Source organism: Papaver somniferum, chromosome 2, assembly GCF_003573695.1.
Source record: "Papaver somniferum cultivar HN1 chromosome 2, ASM357369v1, whole genome shotgun sequence".
Classification (NCBI taxonomy): Eukaryota; Viridiplantae; Streptophyta; class Magnoliopsida; order Ranunculales; family Papaveraceae; genus Papaver; species Papaver somniferum.
Window position 1 is genome coordinate 56,625,254 of NC_039359.1, and position 18,957 is coordinate 56,644,210.

Below are 18,957 nucleotides of genomic sequence, written 5' to 3' on the forward strand. Positions count from 1 at the left end.
AGAATTATCTCAAAAAGATCTAAGTACCACACAATTTTCAACTTTCTCGTAAGGACATCCAATGTGAGAGTTTTTATTACTTCAGATCATTATGTAAGATCACCTTTGGTATGATACTGAATTCATATCCAAATGAGAATCCTTCATTTGATTTTTGTGATGTTCTTCTTATTTCTTGTGCATATGGATGGAGTTCATCGCGGTATGTCATGGTGATGAACTCTTATTACTACTTTGTTGGTACTTTTGTTGGATGAATTTGATTTCCAATTTGGCCATTCAAAACCACTCTTTTTTTATGTTGCAAAATTTTTGCAACTGCAGTAACCTGCTACAAAATTCCAGTTTCGCAACTGTTGCTAACTGTTTATTTCGCAACTGTTTCAAACAGTTACGACTTTTTCACGTTGCAACAGATTGAGACCGAAAATTCGCAAGAGCTTATGAGCCGTTGCGAAATATTGCAACATCGACTTTCACAACAGAGCTAAACTGTTGCGACCCCATTTTGCAACTTCCAAGTACTGATACACACATTTTTGTGTCTAAATTGTCCTCAATGTCTGTATTGTTAGTGCTTGAATTTCGTATTAGTTATGGTGTTTTTATATGTGTATAGGTGTTTTTGGAGAATTACACTTGTGCGGAAAAAGTTGCTCGAAAAGTGCTATTTGGACCCTCGGAGAAAAGTATTAAAGGCACCCTCATTCTGGAAAAGGGGCACCTGCTATTCGCACCCCCGGTTTGGTTAGGGGGACACCCTTCTTCTACGTGGTTTTGGAAGGAAAGTGCAGGTTTGAATATTGTTCACCTGCGGAGTTTGCTGTTTTGAATTTGGAGGAGCTGTGGCGAGATTCAATCACTCCAATCGACTCATTCCAGCCTGTTACATTCATACAGGACTGGTAAGTCCTTCAGATTCGAAAAACGTGGGTTGAATACGTGGATTTTCTACACAACAGGGAGTACGTGTGCGTATGAGATAATCACGGGATTATAACGTGATTTTACGTGTTTTGCTCGTGTTTGGATAGAGCTTGGTCGTTGCAGATGCGTGAAGGAGTTAAATAAGGAAGATTCAGCACTCGTTGATAGCGTGAGAAGATAAGAAAGGGAAGAAAATATTCCCGAGAAGATATTCAAGACTGTCGATTGATGGGAGAATTATTGGCAGTTATTACTTGAGATTTCGATGTTGTTGAATTATAAATAGGTGCTGGGATATCAGTGAGGGGGACAGAGAGTTTGGGGAGAATTTAGAACATCACAGAGGCGAGAAATTGGAGTTGCAGAGTCACCTTTTCTGCTGCTGTTCAAGAACACGAAGAACAAAAAACCCTCAGAGACAATCGTTTTGCTACAGTGACAACGCCTGTTAGATTTTATCGTTCTCTGTAATAGTTTGGTTTGTAACAAATATAATTGTTACAAACCCGGTTTTAATCATTTTCACTCATTTTCATCATTTGTAAACCCTTTGATCAATAAAAATGATTTTTGAGCGTGTTTCCAACATGATGATGAGCTAATTCTCCCACAACCAAGGCAATGAGGAAGCTATTTACGCATGAATAATTGGTAACTATTTTATTTTCTCTAATTTATAATTCACTCAATCACTTTTTTGCAGAGTTTTAAATTGTTTGCGTAATTTTCTTAATTAGTTGTGATTCAATTTGATAGGTTATACTTTGTTTAGTCAATTGATAATCTATGCTTAGGGAATACAATTAATATTTGAGAATTTGCCTGATTATTTGTGAGTTAAGAAACAAGGGACTTAAAAGATAATTAGAGTTTTGGATTATTTATCGTCATTCATTCATGTGTAATAGTGGAATCAGTGTCTCGGTTATTTTTAATATCTTTAAATCAATTTTGCACTAACTTTTTTTTATTTTTAAGTTTTATAAGTCTAAAATCTATTGCTTTCACAAGTCTCAACGAACCTATTACTACAACTCAATTGAAAATCACATCAATTTTTGGCGCTGCCGACGCGGACTTGTCTTTAGGCTAGAATTTTTAAAAAAAAATTCGGTTTTTTTTTTAGTTTTTTTTATTTGTTCCATCCTACGTTTTTCGGTATTTGTCTTTTTATTACAGATTCTTAGATTTCGGAGCGAAAGAAAAAGGAGTTGCCAAAGCTTTTGGTGACCACTTAAAGATTTCGAGTCAAAAGACAAAGCGAAAAGAACGAAGAAAAAAATCAAAAAAACAAAAAAAAAAAACAAAAAGAGAATTTTATTAGATTTTGGTTTTATCCTTTAGATTTTTTTCTTGCTTTTAGAAATTGTATTAGGATATTCTCTATTTTTGTAATTTTCTTTTTATTTTGGACTTTACTTTTTGGACTTTAGATTTGGACATTATTTTTATTTTTTTTAAACCTCAAGGAAGGGTGAAATTAAATATAAAATTGTTTGCAGAGAAGGACGGAAATTACGATATTGCCTCGACCCCTCGAGTTCGTACATGACATAAGAGTTGTGGCCCGAGTCGACGACAACGGTTCATCCCCGTCTGGTACGGGAGGTAAGTTTATCGAAACACCCGCGAATCCCCTGTCAGCGGTTTTACTGTCTTCCTTTGTATGCATATATGTTGAGGAACTGAACACGGATTTAATTTTCTAGTAAAGGGAAAGGACTGGCCATACAAGATAAGGGTTTGGATTTCATCACCATTCTCTTCTTGCCCGCCCTAGGAACACAAAACCTACGCGAACCCAAGCTTAAAATACTGACTAGAACGAGACCGATAGGGTAACGAGCTTAATAGGAAAGTCGTTCGATAAATATTGGTTTCTCTCTTAAGCATACTTTGAAGTTCATGATGGTTAATGTAAGTTGAGCGTGCCTCCTTGTAACCCAAGTGAATGTTTTGCCAGTGAGGCCTGAGTGTCAAAGCTCCATTGAGCTTCCCTTGTCTCTATTCAACTTACTTTAAATCAGATTGATTCCAGAGGGATTTGCTTAAATTGTAACGAATTCCCTTTCGAAGGATTAGAAGCTGGTCTAGAAACAATCTAATTAGTGGAGCTATCATGCTTTTTGTTTGCTAGAAATCAGTAGGTTTGTTGTGGTGGAGTCATCCTTTTGTGTTTGCATAGAACTTCCCTTCCTTTTAGGATTTTTCTTTATACTTTTGTTTTTCTAGTGTATGCCCGAGGTCATTAAGAACGGGCTTGGAGAAGAAACACTCACTACAAGAAAATGGGCATTTAATGACAAATAATTTTGTCGCAAAACTACCCTGTTTAGTCGCGAAATAAAATTTGGAGCAAAATTTTTTTCTGTCGTCCAATGATCGTCGTGGAAACATTTTATGGTCGCAAGAGATAATTTTGGTGACACCAAATTTTTTGTCGTAATATATCTCTTTCAATGACCACCATAAATTGTCTTCAAAAGTCAAAACTAACGTCGATAAATTAGGTCATCAAAATTAATTCTGGTGATAATTTTTTCTCATTAAATATTTTCATGACAATTTAGTTTTGTCCCAATAATAAATTCAAACAACAAAATACTTTGTCTTTAAATCATACTTTACCAACAAGTGTTTTTGTCTCCGAAGAGCGCTTTGGATGGTCGGTACACCGTTTTTAAAAATGGTTTTTGAGACAAAAATTTCAACCCTTAAAAATGAGTTTTATAAACAAAGAAAATTGGTCCCAACTAATGAATTCATACGGTATCTACAAGTTTAGTAGCTAGGTCTGAAAAATGAAATGGAATTAGCACGGGATATGCCGGTGAAGGCATAAGGTGGTACTCAACGTTTTTTTTATCGCAGTTTGAGTTTAAGGGAGGCTGCTAGAGTTTTGGTTAAACTAAAACTTCTCAGTAAGACTTGGTCATGTGTGAGTAGTATTTGGGACTCTGTTAAGAGTCGCGCAGTTATGGTACTGTTAATGGTTCCTAGTCTTTAGGTTGTAATGTCCTATTTGTAAGGATACTTTGTTTTACACGTTATGTTAGTGGGTAGAGTTTGATCTTGTTAGTTCTGGAGTGTTTGTAGCCTATAAAGGCAACATCTCTTGTTAATGAAAATTGTGAGAATCAGCTAGTACGATGTAACACTCTCTTCTTTTCCCCGTGTTCTTCCTCTCTGCTCTCTCAGGGTAGAGAGAGAGGTTTTAGAGAAATCTCATAGAGGATACATAGTTTAATAGAGAGGGTGTTTTAGTTTGTTTCATTGTCTCGTGATTGAGTTTCTTTTGTGTTTCAAAAGAAGTTGAAGTCTGATCCCTGATGTTTCCGCTGGCGTTATTTTTTGTAGAAGATTTGAAGTATCTTCTGCAAGGTTGCTGATAAGTATGATGGTTTGAGCAAGATGGCTGGTTAACTTGGTGGCAGTATGGGTGGATATTGAAAATATGCTCAGAAGTTGTTCGGTGAAAGGCCTGTATGAAAGAGGCTTGAATTTCAGAAGTGCTAGTCAACTGTGAAGGTAATCCTTTAAGTAAAGTAGGATTATTTGATTTGGTTTCATGTAATAATAGCAAGCAGGGAAAGAGCAGCAGCTCTAGATTGTTAAAAGAATGGTTTGGTGATACAGTTGTACTATCATAGTATGGCCAAAGTAATGGTCTGTTGATGTGGAGTTTGTCTCCATGAAACCATGATGTGGGGTTTGTCTCCATGAATGAAACCGGAGGTGATACAGTTTGAGCAAGCCGAATAAAGCTTAAAGCTAAGTTAAAGAAAAGCTCTGTTTTTCAGTAAATGTTAATAGTTTGTTATGGTCATCAGTGGTATTTGTTTTTAATTGCATGGGTCAGTAGTTAAATTTTTTTGTAACTTGTTTGTTTTGAGTCACGTGATGTATGAGATGTCTTACGTTGTCCCTGTACGTGAGTTTTATAACTCAATAAAAAAGGATGTGGATGGTGAAGATAGCAGCAGTACCCATAACAAGGAGATGTCTAAAATTGCTTGGTTTTTGGATGTATGACAAAAGTAGCCGTGGAGGTTCTAAGTTGCAGCAAGAGATATGATATGATATGTCTGGGAAGTCATAGATACCTACAAGTGTAGTAGGTTGGCCACGAGTAAAGCGAAGTTATGATAAGATATGTTGGGGAATTCATACGGTATCTACAAGTTTAGTAGGTAGGTCTGAAAAATGAAATGGAATTAGCACGGGATATGCCGGTGAAGGCATAAGGTGGTACTCAACGTTTTGCTATCGCAGTTTGAGTTTAAGGGAGGCTGTTAGAGTTTTGGTTCAACTAAAACTGCTCAGTAAGACTTGGTCATGTGTGAGTAGTATTTGGGACTCTGTTAAGAGTCGTGCAGTTATGGTACTGTTAATGGTTCCTAGTCTTTCGGTTGTAATGTCCTATTTGTAAGGACACTTTGTTTTACACGTTATGTTCGTGGGTAGAGTTTGATCGTGTTAGTTCCGGAGTGTTTGTAGCCTATAAAGACAACATTTCTTGTTAATGAAAATTGTGAGAATCAGCTAGCACGATGTAGCACTCTCTTCTTGTCCGCGTGTTCTTCCTCTCTGCTCTCTCTCTCTCTATACCTTGATTTTCATCCCCTCATACGGGTTGTGGAGATTATTGAACGATATATGTTTGGTTTTGTATTCTCATATAAATTGAGATAAGTGTGTGGGAAGCCCGTAAATAAAAATCCAAAAAATATATATAAATTAGAACTGATTTGGATATTTTCTTGACCTTTGACTATATATAAATTTGAAGAATATACGAAACTGAATCAGAAAAATGAGAAATGAATTTGATAATTGTCATTATCTTCCAGCGAAATAAATTTTAAATTCCAACAACGATAGATAAAGTGTTCCGGTAAAGATTCAGACTTAGTAGAAGAGGTCATTAACGATATATGACAACATTTGTAGGTTTAGTGCTCTGGTGTAGATTCCGACTTAGTGAGAGAGGACATCGAGATAATATGAACAATATATATTGGTAGATTTATGATTCTGATGGTAATCCCAAGTTAGTGGAAAGGCTCATTTAGGATAATACAACAAACATCGGTACACTTAGAGATCCATTAGAAATGGGTCTTTAAAGACCAATTTTCCGAAAACGAATTGATAATAAACTAGATTCTAACATCAGAAATTGGACATTCGACATAAAACGTTTTTCTGACCTACGATGAAATGAAAACCCGGAAAATCCTCTTCCTCACCTTAATAAATGTTTCTTTTCTTCCAAACCAAATTTTATGTTGTTGATATAATAATCGACCTTTGAGTTGGCGGAAATTCTGAAGAATGTGATCCGTGAGTTGATTTAAATTCTTATCACAAGTTTAGATTTCGGATTTATGTGATTTGATGAACAAAATCGAATTTCTGTAAAAGAATTAATAAGGACCAAGACTTTGACATTATATTAAGATCCGAGACTCGTACGAAGATTTTTATTTTGACCTACGTGATCTGATATGATTTCTAATCGAGAATCTGATTTTAAAACGAGACTGAGGAAATATAGTTAAGTGCACAAAATCGGTAGATTTCAATTCACTAATCAGTTTATGAGACACGAATTTGGATGTATTATAGGCTATTGAGGTATTAATGCAAACTTGTGTGATGAGGAGATTATCATATTGAGTTGGACATGTCCAGGACAAATAGTATCTATGTTTTGAATAACAATGTCGATCTGATTTTTAATCGTGAATCCATTTTGAGAATGAGATTGATGAAATATAAATAAATCTCGAGTTTCAGATTTTGTAATCTCTAATTTTGACCCACAACGAACTAATCGATATTATTTTAGTAAGTAATAAATATTGAGTTTCAGATAACAAAAGAAATTCCGACATTCGAGGTTGAACACCCATCTGAAGATGTATTGGACCTACAACAAATTAAAAATTATCCTGATGAATAATAAATATAAGTTTCTGAGATCAAACTTACATCGAACAAGATTTGGATATAAGATGCACATATATGGATTAATAAGTAATTTGCTGGTCAGCGGGGTCGATTTTATTTCTAGACATACTCTGGTTCACATTGCTAGAGATAAACCTCCAGTGGATATTTTGATCAACCAAATATGGAAAAGAGGAGATTTTGCGGTTCAATAGTACATTTAGAGATCCATTAAAGATATTTCGGGTGATCGAAATGACGAGGAATACAACGGTTCACATTGCTAGAGATAGACTCTGGTCTACATTCTTATCAACCGTATACTAAATAAAGCAGATTTTCTGGTCTAATGCTGCATTTAGAGATCCAGCATAGATATTCTGGCTAATCGGAGATGACACGAGGCATACACTGGTTCACATTGTTAGAGATAAACCATTCGTGTATGTTGTGATCAGTCGGATATGGACTAGAACAAATTTTCTATAAATGGCCAGATTACCCTTTACACTAATAAGTGCATCAAATATTTTGGAGACTTTGAAAAAAAAAGGGACCACCATCAAATTTCATCACAATTGCAAATGTTATTATTTTTATCAAATAGAAAATGACTAGATTGCCCTTGCCAGAATAAGTGAAACAAATATTTTGAAGACGATGAAAATGACAAGGTTACCCTCCAATCTCATCACTATTTGCATATGTTATTATTTTCATCATATAGAAAATGACCAAATTGCCCTTACCGGAATAAGTGTAACAAATATTTTGAAGACGATGAAATTGACCAAATTACCCTACATTTCAACATAATTGCAGATGTTATTATTTTTATCCAACATGAAATGACCGGATCACCTTACCAGAATAAGTGCAGCAAATATTCCGGACATTGTGAAATCGACCAGATTACCCCTACCAGAATTGGAACAACAAATATTTTAGTAATTGTGAAAATGATCAAATTACCTCAAATTTTATCGTAATTTCGTGAAAGCCATCGTCTTGTGTAGTATAAATTCGTGAACATCAGTCCAAACTTCACTTTATTATAAATATGATTGAATCATGAAGTCCTAACTTTTCCAAACTTTCATCAAAATTAATGTAATAAGCCAATTTTATTAATCAAGCAGATTTATTGAATGAAAAACTAAAAAATTTTACAAAAACCAGTTAAAGCCACCATGCTTGTAGGAAAACAAAAACAAAGCCAAAGTTAGAATAGGTTTAAAATCCGTTGACTATTCATTTTTTAAGGACCCTCAAGTTCGTCAACGCTATTAAGTCGGTCAAGAGATGATCAAGAGACGATTTACTCGCTAAGGATTCGATTATATTAACACGAACATTAAATAATTGAAATTAATCTAACGACGATATAGATGCTTAATAAGTAGACAAATCTAAATAGACAAGTTTTTGCTTATTTATTTTTTTCCAGAATACTATTGCATCCAGACTTTCATATAGTGTTGCAAAGTCGGCAACTTGGTATGAGCTTTTATAGCTCAATTGCTATGGGAATTCGAATAGGAGAAAACCCACCTATCCTAATCCTATAATTTCTCGGTCGACCACTCAATTTAAACAGCAGCACCTCAATTTCATGGCTGATTTCTCGCCACCTAAATTAACTTGAACCACAAACTTCGAGTCTTCCTCAGGTCCGTGTCATTCTTAGTTTCTCATACTTGGCTTAACACTCAGAAAACACCAAGGAGAATCACTAGCTTGTGTTGGAATGTAGTCATTAACCATATAACATGGACATTAACCATGACCTAATTTTATTTTATTTCTGATCGACAATAACCATGACCTAATGGATACGTCCCATAGGTTACTTCTTCTACCCCCACCATGAAGTGTTCAAAAAAAAAAGGAAAAAAGAATTCACGAAGATATGGATGAACGGTTACAACCATCAAAGAGATACCGATTTTAGTGGGTTGTTTCGATTTAGGATAATTTCTCAAATTTTGGCGCGATGCAGATCAAAAGTAAAATTCCTTTGGCGCGATCCTTCCGGCTCGGTACTCCATTTTTCTAGTCTATAAATAAAGCCCTAAGATCATTGATTTCGACTCACAAATTTTATATACATCACCTCTGAAAGACGGTATTGTTCTTTCCAAATTTTTGTTTAACTCTTTAATTTTCTCGATTTATAAATAGATTCTAAAGCTTGATTGTTTATCCCAATGAGAAGATTTTTTTCTTTTAATGAATGCATCATCTTATTCTCTTTTTTGTGTTGTTTAATGAATGAATTCATGCTTTAAATCATATTGGATGGCCTTACATCTGGAAAAACTAGTGAAAATGATTTTCCTTTTCTTTTCATATGCCATCTCTTGTACTTACTTTCACTAATTGGAGTGATTTCGGAAGTATGTGGTGTGTGTGACAAAGGATCGTGTTAGGTGTGATTCTTACAGCTTAATGGAAGAGTGCATTGATGGAAGAGTGCATGATTGAGTAACTTGTACATCGATAGTTTCTTTGCGTTTGATTCTCATCTTTGGAAGAGGATGCTGCAAGTTTTCGACAAAATGTCCTTAATCAAGTACTGGATCGTAATCCAAATATTACTGCAGACTTGGATACTATTCAGGAAGATGCTTAGTTTTTTATTTTCCTAAAATCACTACTTTTGAAGTTTACTGAGAGATTAGCTTAGGTAGATGCTTAAAAGTGTCATTTTTCAGTTTGTTAAGTGAGGGTCTCTGCATTGTTAGTTTGTTTAGTATTTTATGAGCGGGTCTTTTGCACATTTTCAGTATTGTCAAAGAATGTCTAGTTGTTTTTTCACAAGTGTTTTTTTTTTGTCCCCATAATGGATTGACTTAATATCTAGTCACTTCATCTTTCTTTAATGGCATTTTTCATGTCTTCTTAAATCTATTTGTTCTAAACAAGTGCCAACTCTTCTTCTCCGACTATGGTCAGTGATCTTATTGATGACTCCACAAACTCATGGAATGTTTCGGTTTTTGCTACTTTGACTCTTGATATTGCTAAGGCATTAAGGTACTAAGGTTGTAACTAGAATTAGATATGGACAAAATGACTCTGTTAGATTGAATCCTGAAAAGTCTGAAGTATTTAGTCGTTATACTCTTTTATCAAACCTTTCTCTAATGATAGCAACATATCTTGGGATAGGGTCTGCAATATCAAAACTTCTCCTAGAGTTCAACTGTTCATCTACAAGTGTATTCAGAATATGCTTCATGTTATCTCTATTCTCTCTAGATACACTAAGTTAGTTAACAATTGAACTTTTTGTGATTACCACAACGAGAAAATGGAGCACCCTTTTCTCCAATGTTCTTTTTCAACGAGTTTCTGGTTTGCCAGCACTGCCAACCCCTTGTCTTCAGGCTTGATATCCATTTCTGTTAAAAAATAAAAATTGGATTCTTGATTAGAATACTAACCCTGCCTTTTGTGCCTCAGTTCTCTGGCACATTTGGAAGGCTAGATGCGAGAAGATTTTCGAGAAAACACATCCTAACCCAGGAAGCATTCAATCTATGGCTAGAACTTTCAAAAACTTAGTCCTACGCAGCAAAATGTGTTGACTGCACCAAATGGGAGACTGGGATTTGTGGAGGCACTTGTTCAGTTGTTTGAGGGATTTCTCTTGGAAACCAAGATATCATCATAGAGTCCAGCTGCAATAATCTCGTTAAAGAAGTCAATGGAGAGAAGAACCAAATGGGATGGCAAGCAAAGTTTACTGGAAAGGATAAAACCACAAACCTTTTGAATTATGATAGCTTTAAGAATTTAAAAATTTTCTATGTTGGAAGGCTAATCAGGCAGCTTTTGCATTAGCCCACTAAGTTAATGCAAACTCTACCTATTTAATTACAGTAGCTCTTATCCACCGATTGGGATTTTTCACGTTTTAAGCATAGACAGGGATAAAGCTACTGAACTGGGCGACAGTCGAATTACAGTGGTCACCTTTATGTAATTTTTCTGTTGGTTATCGAAAATTAAAAAGCTATGTAATGTGCAGTAGCAACAAACAACACCTAAGATGAGTATGCACTTGGATGAAATTACAAATGGCGGAAGTACAAATTACTGGAACGCCCGTTTTTGTTCGGGCCAGTTAGGCTTCTTCACTCGGGGCTGCTTTCTCCTTTATAAATTTATTAAACAGAGATACTGGTTACCTTTTCTTCCCGATTTCAGTCGTGACCAGTCAATTCCTGGTTACCTTTTCTTCCCGATTTCAGTCGTGACCAATCCAATTCTGCGAGTATGAGTAATATTGTTAGTTGGGCGAAAAAGTTTTACGACTAATATTGTAATAGCGGGAATCAAGAGTCTCTTACCAAGTGATGGCAACTCGCATTGGCTATCATATCTTTAAATATTTAATGGAATTTGAGAAATATTCACATCCAAAAACAAACAAAAAGTGTTTAAACTGATCTGTTTATAAATCATTCTAGATATGTTCTTTAATATCTACATTTATAATTTTTGAAGGCGAAAGGGAAACTAAATTCATAATATTAATATTTTATATGTCACCTATATTTTTTCTTAGTGTCTAAAATTTTGTTGTTGTAAATTCATACTCTATTGGCAACTATTTCTTGTCTCGAATATATAAGTAATCCTAACAATAAATTATTTAGTCACCTGAAATTTTTTGTTGTGTCTAAAATTTGGTCACTGTAAATTTGTTTCCAGGGACTATTCTTGTTTGCGGTAAAAAAAATCACGATAGCATTAATATTTTATTTCTCTCCTAAAATTTATATTGCGGTATAGTATTCTAGATGCCAAAACACTATGGCGACAAAGTTCCATCTCGTCACGGTTAAAAGTTGCTAACGACCGATGGGTATTGTCACCCTATATATATTTAACGAGAAAACAAAATAATGGTTACAAATTATGCTTTTTGCGACCGGTGTCTATCATTTTCAGTATAAGTAAAATTCGTGACTGGCAAAATTCTCGCTGAATAAATCATTGGCGACAGAGGAAATTTTGTGACAAGTTTTTTGTTGTCATCCATAATTTCGGTGACAATTCTAAAGACCAAATAGTTTTTTTGTCGCAAACACAATATTTATACTAACAATTTTGCGATTCGTCACATGTGAATATGTTTGCTGACAAAAAAAATGTTGATGGAAAAACATTTGTCACTAAATGCCCATTTTCTTCTAGTGACTCTAGGTCGTTTGATTAGTGATAAACCTAGTAGTTCTTCTTGTGAAGGAGGGGAGCTCGAAGACTCTTCTTTTGAGAGCCATGTCTTTGGAAATTTCAGCTTTGAAAACTTGAAAATTAGTGAAGAAAGTACTCCTAGTCCTTTGGTAGTGCCAGAAATGTCAACTTTGAAAGCTTTGTTAAACCCAACTAGGACCTATCATCCGTCTTGTATCAAGTTAGCTGAAACCGAGGCAAATTATGAACTGAAACCTGGGACTTTACAAATGCTCCCAAAATTTTTAGGGAAAGAGAATGAGAACCCCTATTTTCATGTTAGGGAATTCGAGGAAATTTGTAGTACTCTGAAAATTAAAAACCTAGATGATAATGCTTTGAAACTTAGGTTATTCCCCTTTTTCTTAAAAGATAAAACCAAATCTTGGCTGTATAGTTTTCCTTCTGAGTCAATTGAAACCTATGACCAACTTACACCTGCCTTTATACAGAAGTTTTTCCCAAGGCACAAAACATCGTCTATTAGGACACAAATATGTACTTTTTCTCAACAAGAGGGAGAATCTTTATATACGTGTTTAGAAAGGTTCAATGACTTAATAGCTCAATGTCCTCATCATGGTTTAGAGAAGGTTAGGTTAGTTCAGAAGTTTTTGAGTCCTTATGCACAGGTGGGTTTGAGAATAAAACTATTTATGAAGCAATGACATTTTTAAATGAAATCGCCGATAAGACCCAACAACGAGTGGTAGAGTGATAGACAACGAGGTTGCCATGCCTGATAGTGAACATGTTGTAGTTCGCCCTTCTGAACCAGAAACTGAGGAGTCTGATAGAGTCTCTAAAGAGACCAATGAGGTTCCTGATAAGCCCGGTTTTGTTCCCAGAGCCCCATTCCCACAGCTGCTAGTTCCAACTAAGAGAGAGTCCACCTTTAATGATATATTGGAGGTATTTAAGCAGGTAATTATCAACTTTCCATTATTAGATGCAATTAAGCAGATTCCCGCTTATGCCAAGTTTCTTAAGTATATGTGTATGCGAAAGCGAAATCTTAGTGTCCAGAAGAAAGCCTTTCTAGCTAGTCGCGTGAGTTCCATTATTCAGAAGAACAGTACTCCAAAGTATAAAGACCCAGGGTCCCATACCATTTCTTGCACAATAGTTAAATACCGTGTTGAGAAAGCTTTGCTTGACTTAGGAGCCAGTGTGAACTTACTCCTATACCATGTGTACCTTAATCTAGGACTTGGTGAGATGAAACCTACCAGATAACACCTTCAGTTAGCTGATATGTCCGTTAAAATTCCTCGTTGTGTAATCGAGGACGTTCTTATAGAGGTCAACAAGTTTATATATCCAGTGGATTTTGTTATCGTAGATACACAACCTGTCCCTAACCCAGAGAACCAAATACCAGTATTTTAGGTCGCTCGTTTTTAGCTACATCCAATGCGATCATTAACTGTCGAAATGGTATTATGAATTTGTCTTTTGGTAATATGACTATTGAGATGAACATTTTTAATATTAGTAATCTACCCTATGAACTAGATGACTCGAACATATAAGAGGTGAACATGATAAGAACATTAGTCGAGGAGTCATTACCAAACACTTTGTTAGAAGATCCATTAGAGAAAATGCCTACCTCACTTTGGGTTTGATTTTGATGATGATAATGTGATTAATGAGGTGAATGCTTTGTTAGATTCAACCCCTTTGTTAGAAACTAATAAGGGATGAAAACCTAAGTTCGAATCACTACCAGTTTCTAAGTCTACCCTAGTTCCTTCGTTAGAAGATCCTCCTAAGTTGGACCTTAAAAAACTACCAGATACCTTGAAGTATGTGTTTTTAGGCCCATCTGAAACTTTACCTATAATTATAGCATCCGACTTGGATAGTGATCAGGAAAGCTAGTAACCGTCCTTCAAAACAATAAGGAAGCTTTAGGGTGGACCATAACTGACATTAAGGGTATAAGTCCCACTATTTGTATGTTTCAGATCTATTTAGAGAGTGACACCAAACCTTCCATGGAGATGCAACGTAGGATGAAACCTAATATGAAACAAGTAGTTCGAACCGGGGTTCTTAAGTTGTTAGATGCGGGACTTATCTATCCCATTTCAGGCAGTAAGTGGGTCAGCCCCGTTCAGGTTGTTCCCAAGAAATCATGTATTATTGTAGTCCAGAATGATAATAATGAATTAATCCCAACCCGAGTGACCACAGATTGGCGTGTTTGTATTGACTATAGGAAATTTAACAAAGTCACTAGGAAGGATCACTTTCCCCTTCCCTTTATCAACCAAATGCTAGAGCTATTAGCTGGACATAGTCACTACTTCTTCTTAGACGGCTACTCCGGTTATAATCAGATTGTTATTGCCCCAGAAGACCAAGAAAAAACCACTTTTACCTGTCCCTTTGGTACCTTTGCGTATAGACGCATGCCTTTCGGGCTATGTAATGCCCCTGAGACTTTTCAGTGTTGTATTATGAGCATATTTTCTGACATGGTAGAACGCTTCTTAGAGGTCTTTATGGATGATTTTTCAGTGTTTGGTTCGTCTTTCGATGAGTGCTTGCATCATTTGTCATTAGTGTTGACTAGGTGTAAGGAAAAGAATCTAGCGCTTAATTGGGAGAAATGTCATTTCATGGTTCGTTCAGGAATTGTATTAGGGCACATCGTCTCTTCAAAGGGTATAGAGGTATACAAATCCAAAGTTGACCTTATTAAGACTTTACAAGTCCCAAAAACCGTAAAAGATATTAGATCATTCCTAGGGCATGCAGGTTTTTACCGTCGATTCATTAAGGATTTTAGCTTGATTTATAGACCTCTTTGCAATTTTCTTGCAAAACATGTTAAGTTTGTCTTTTATGATGCTTTTTTAATTTAGAGGATTTTGAGAAGCTTAAGACTTTACTCACTACCGCCCCCATAGTCCAGGCACCCAACTGGAACCTTCCCTTTGAGATCATGTGTGATGCTTCAGATTATGCTATTGGTGTAGTGTTAGGTCAGCGAGAAAACAAATTACTTAATGTGATTTACCATGCTAACAAAACTCTGAATGATGCCCAGTTGAACTATACCACTATAGATAAGGAACTGTTAGCCATTGTGTTTGCGTTAGACAAGTTTAGACCCTATCTCTTAGGTTCTAAGGTCGTAATATATACTAATCATGCTGCTTTGAAATATCTTCTGTCTAAGAAACACTCACTACAAGAAAATGGGCATTTAATGACAAATAATTTTGTCGCAAAACTACCCTGTTTAGTCGCGAAATAAAATTTGGAGCAAATTTTTTTTCTGTCGTCCAATGATCGTCGTGGAAACATTTTATGGTCGCAAGAGATAATTTTGGTGACACCAAATTTTTTGTCGTAATATATCTCTTTCAATGACCACCATAAATTGTCTTCAAAAGTCAAAACTAACGTCGATAAATTAGGTCATCAAAATTAATTCTGGTGATAATTTTTTCTCATTAAATATTTTCATGACAATTTAGTTTTGTCCCAATAATAAATTCAAACAACAAAATACTTTGTCTTTAAATCATATTTTACCAACAAGTGTTTTTGTCTCCGAAGAGCGCTTTGGATGGTCGGTACACCGTTTTTAAAAATGGTTTTTGAGACAAAAATTTCAACCCTTAAAAATGAGTTTTATAAACAAAGAAAATTGGTCCCAACTAATGAATTCATACGGTATCTACAAGTTTAGTAGCTAGGTCTGAAAAATGAAATGGAATTAGCACGGGATATGCCGGTGAAGGCATAAGGTGGTACTCAACGTTTTTTTTATCGCAGTTTGAGTTTAAGGGAGGCTGCTAGAGTTTTGGTTAAACTAAAACTTCTCAGTAAGACTTGGTCATGTGTGAGTAGTATTTGGGACTCTGTTAAGAGTCGCGCAGTTATGGTACTGTTAATGGTTCCTAGTCTTTAGGTTGTAATGTCCTATTTGTAAGGATACTTTGTTTTACACGTTATGTTAGTGGGTAGAGTTTGATCTTGTTAGTTCTGGAGTGTTTGTAGCCTATAAAGGCAACATCTCTTGTTAATGAAAATTGTGAGAATCAGCTAGTACGATGTAACACTCTCTTCTTTTCCCCGTGTTCTTCCTCTCTGCTCTCTCTCTATACCTTGATTTTCATCATGGTATCAGAGCTAGGGTAGAGAGAGAGGTTTTAGAGAAATCTCATAGAGGATACATAGTTTAATAGAGAGGGTGTTTTAGTTTGTTTCATTGTCTCGTGATTGAGTTTCTTTTGTGTTTCAAAAGAAGTTGAAGTCTGATCCCTGATGTTTCCGCTGGCGTTATTTTTTGTAGAAGATTTGAAGTATCTTCTGCAAGGTTGCTGATAAGTATGATGGTTTGAGCAAGATGGCTGGTTAACTTGGTGGCAGTATGGGTGGATATTGAAAATATGCTCAGAAGTTGTTCGGTGAAAGGCCTGTATGAAAGAGGCTTGAATTTCAGAAGTGCTAGTCAACTGTGAAGGTAATCCTTTAAGTAAAGTAGGATTATTTGATTTGGTTTCATGTAATAATAGCAAGCAGGGAAAGAGCAGCAGCTCTAGATTGTTAAAAGAATGGTTTGGTGATACAGTTGTACTATCATAGTATGGCCAAAGTAATGGTCTGTTGATGTGGAGTTTGTCTCCATGAAACCATGATGTGGGGTTTGTCTCCATGAATGAAACCGGAGGTGATACAGTTTGAGCAAGCCGAATAAAGCTTAAAGCTAAGTTAAAGAAAAGCTCTGTTTTTCAGTAAATGTTAATAGTTTGTTATGGTCATCAGTGGTATTTGTTTTTAATTGCATGGGTCAGTAGTTAAATTTTTTTGTAACTTGTTTGTTTTGAGTCACGTGATGTATGAGATGTCTTACGTTGTCCCTGTACGTGAGTTTTATAACTCAATAAAAAAGGATGTGGATGGTGAAGATAGCAGCAGTACCCATAACAAGGAGATGTCTAAAATTGCTTGGTTTTTGGATGTATGACAAAAGTAGCCGTGGAGGTTCTAAGTTGCAGCAAGAGATATGATATGATATGTCTGGGAAGTCATAGATACCTACAAGTGTAGTAGGTTGGCCACGAGTAAAGCGAAGTTATGATAAGATATGTTGGGGAATTCATACGGTATCTACAAGTTTAGTAGGTAGGTCTGAAAAATGAAATGGAATTAGCACGGGATATGCCGGTGAAGGCATAAGGTGGTACTCAACGTTTTGCTATCGCAGTTTGAGTTTAAGGGAGGCTGTTAGAGTTTTGGTTCAACTAAAACTGCTCAGTAAGACTTGGTCATGTGTGAGTAGTATTTGGGACTCTGTTAAGAGTCGTGCAGTTATGGTACTGTTAATGGTTCCTAGTCTTTCGGTTGTAATGTCCTATTTGTAAGGACACTTTGTTTTACACGTTATGTTCGTGGGTAGAGTTTGATCGTGTTAGTTCCGGAGTGTTTGTAGCCTATAAAGACAACATTTCTTGTTAATGAAAATTGTGAGAATCAGCTAGCACGATGTAGCACTCTCTTGTCCGCGTGTTCTTCCTCTCTGCTCTCTCCTCTCTATACCTTGATTTTCATCCCCTCATACGGGTTGTGGAGATTATTGAACGATATATGTTTGGTTTTGTATTCTCATATAAATTGAGATAAGTGTGTGGGAAGCCCGTAAATAAAAATCCAAAAAATATATATAAATTAGAACTGATTTGGATATTTTCTTGACCTTTGACTATATATAATTTGAAGAATATACGAAACTGAATCAGAAAAATGAGAAATGAATTTGATAATTGTCATTATCTTCCAGCGAAATAAATTTTAAATTCCAATGACGATAGATAAAGTGTTCCGGTAAAGATTCAGACTTAGTAGAAGAGGTCATTAACGATATATGACAACATTTGTAGGTTTAGTGCTCTGGTGTAGATTCCGACTTAGTGAGAGAGGACATCGAGATAATATGAACAATATATATTGGTAGATTTATGATTCTGATGGTAATCCCAAGTTAGTGGAAAGGCTCATTTAGGATAATACAACAAACATCGGTACACTTAGAGATCCATTAGAAATGGGTCTTTAAAGACCAATTTTCCGAAAACGAATTGATAATAAACTAGATTCTAACATCAGAAATTGGACATTCGACATAAAACGTTTTTCTGACCTACGATGAAATGAAAACCCGGAAAATCCTCTTCCTCACCTTAATAAATGTTTCTTTTCTTCCAAACCAAATTTTATGTTGTTGATATAATAATCGACCTTTGAGTTGGCGGAAATTCTGAAGAATGTGATCCGTGAGTTGATTTAAATTCTTATCACAAGTTTAGATTTCGGATTTATGTGATTTGATGAACAAAATCGAATTTCTGTAAAAGAATTAATAAGGACCAAGACTTTGACATTATATTAAGATCCGAGACTCGTACGAAGATTTTTATTTTGACCTACGTGATATGATATGATTTCTAATCGAGAATCTGATTTTAAAACGAGACTGAGGAAATATAGTTAAGTGCACAAAATCGGTAGATTTCAATTCACTAATCAGTTTATGAGACACGAATTTGGATGTATTATAGGCTATTGAGGTATTAATGCAAACTTGTGTGATGAGGAGATTATCATATTGAGTTGGACATGTCCAGGACAAATAGTATCTATGTTTTGAATAACAATGTCGATCTGATTTTTAATCGTGAATCCATTTTGAGAATGAGATTGATGAAATATAAATAAATCTCGAGTTTCAGATTTTGTAATCTCTAATTTTGACCCACAACGAACTAATCGATATTATTTTAGTAAGTAATAAATATTGAGTTTCAGATAACAAAA

The 18,957-nt window shown here is 35.4% G+C and overlaps 2 long non-coding RNA genes across 2 annotated transcripts; one reads left to right on the plus strand and one right to left on the minus strand.

The window, feature by feature from the left end:
• The first annotated feature begins 3,813 nt into the window (after positions 1 to 3,813).
• On the plus strand, positions 3,814 to 17,601 carry LOC113347720. Its single transcript, XR_003359195.1, has 2 exons — positions 3,814 to 5,121; positions 15,837 to 17,601. It is a non-coding gene; the product is annotated as an uncharacterized LOC113347720 (long non-coding RNA).
• Positions 7,447 to 8,339, minus strand: LOC113347722. Its single transcript, XR_003359196.1, has 2 exons — positions 7,852 to 8,339; positions 7,447 to 7,679 (listed from the first exon to the last, which is right to left on the minus strand). It is a non-coding gene; the product is annotated as an uncharacterized LOC113347722 (long non-coding RNA).
• Positions 17,602 to 18,957: the final 1,356 nt, after the last annotated feature.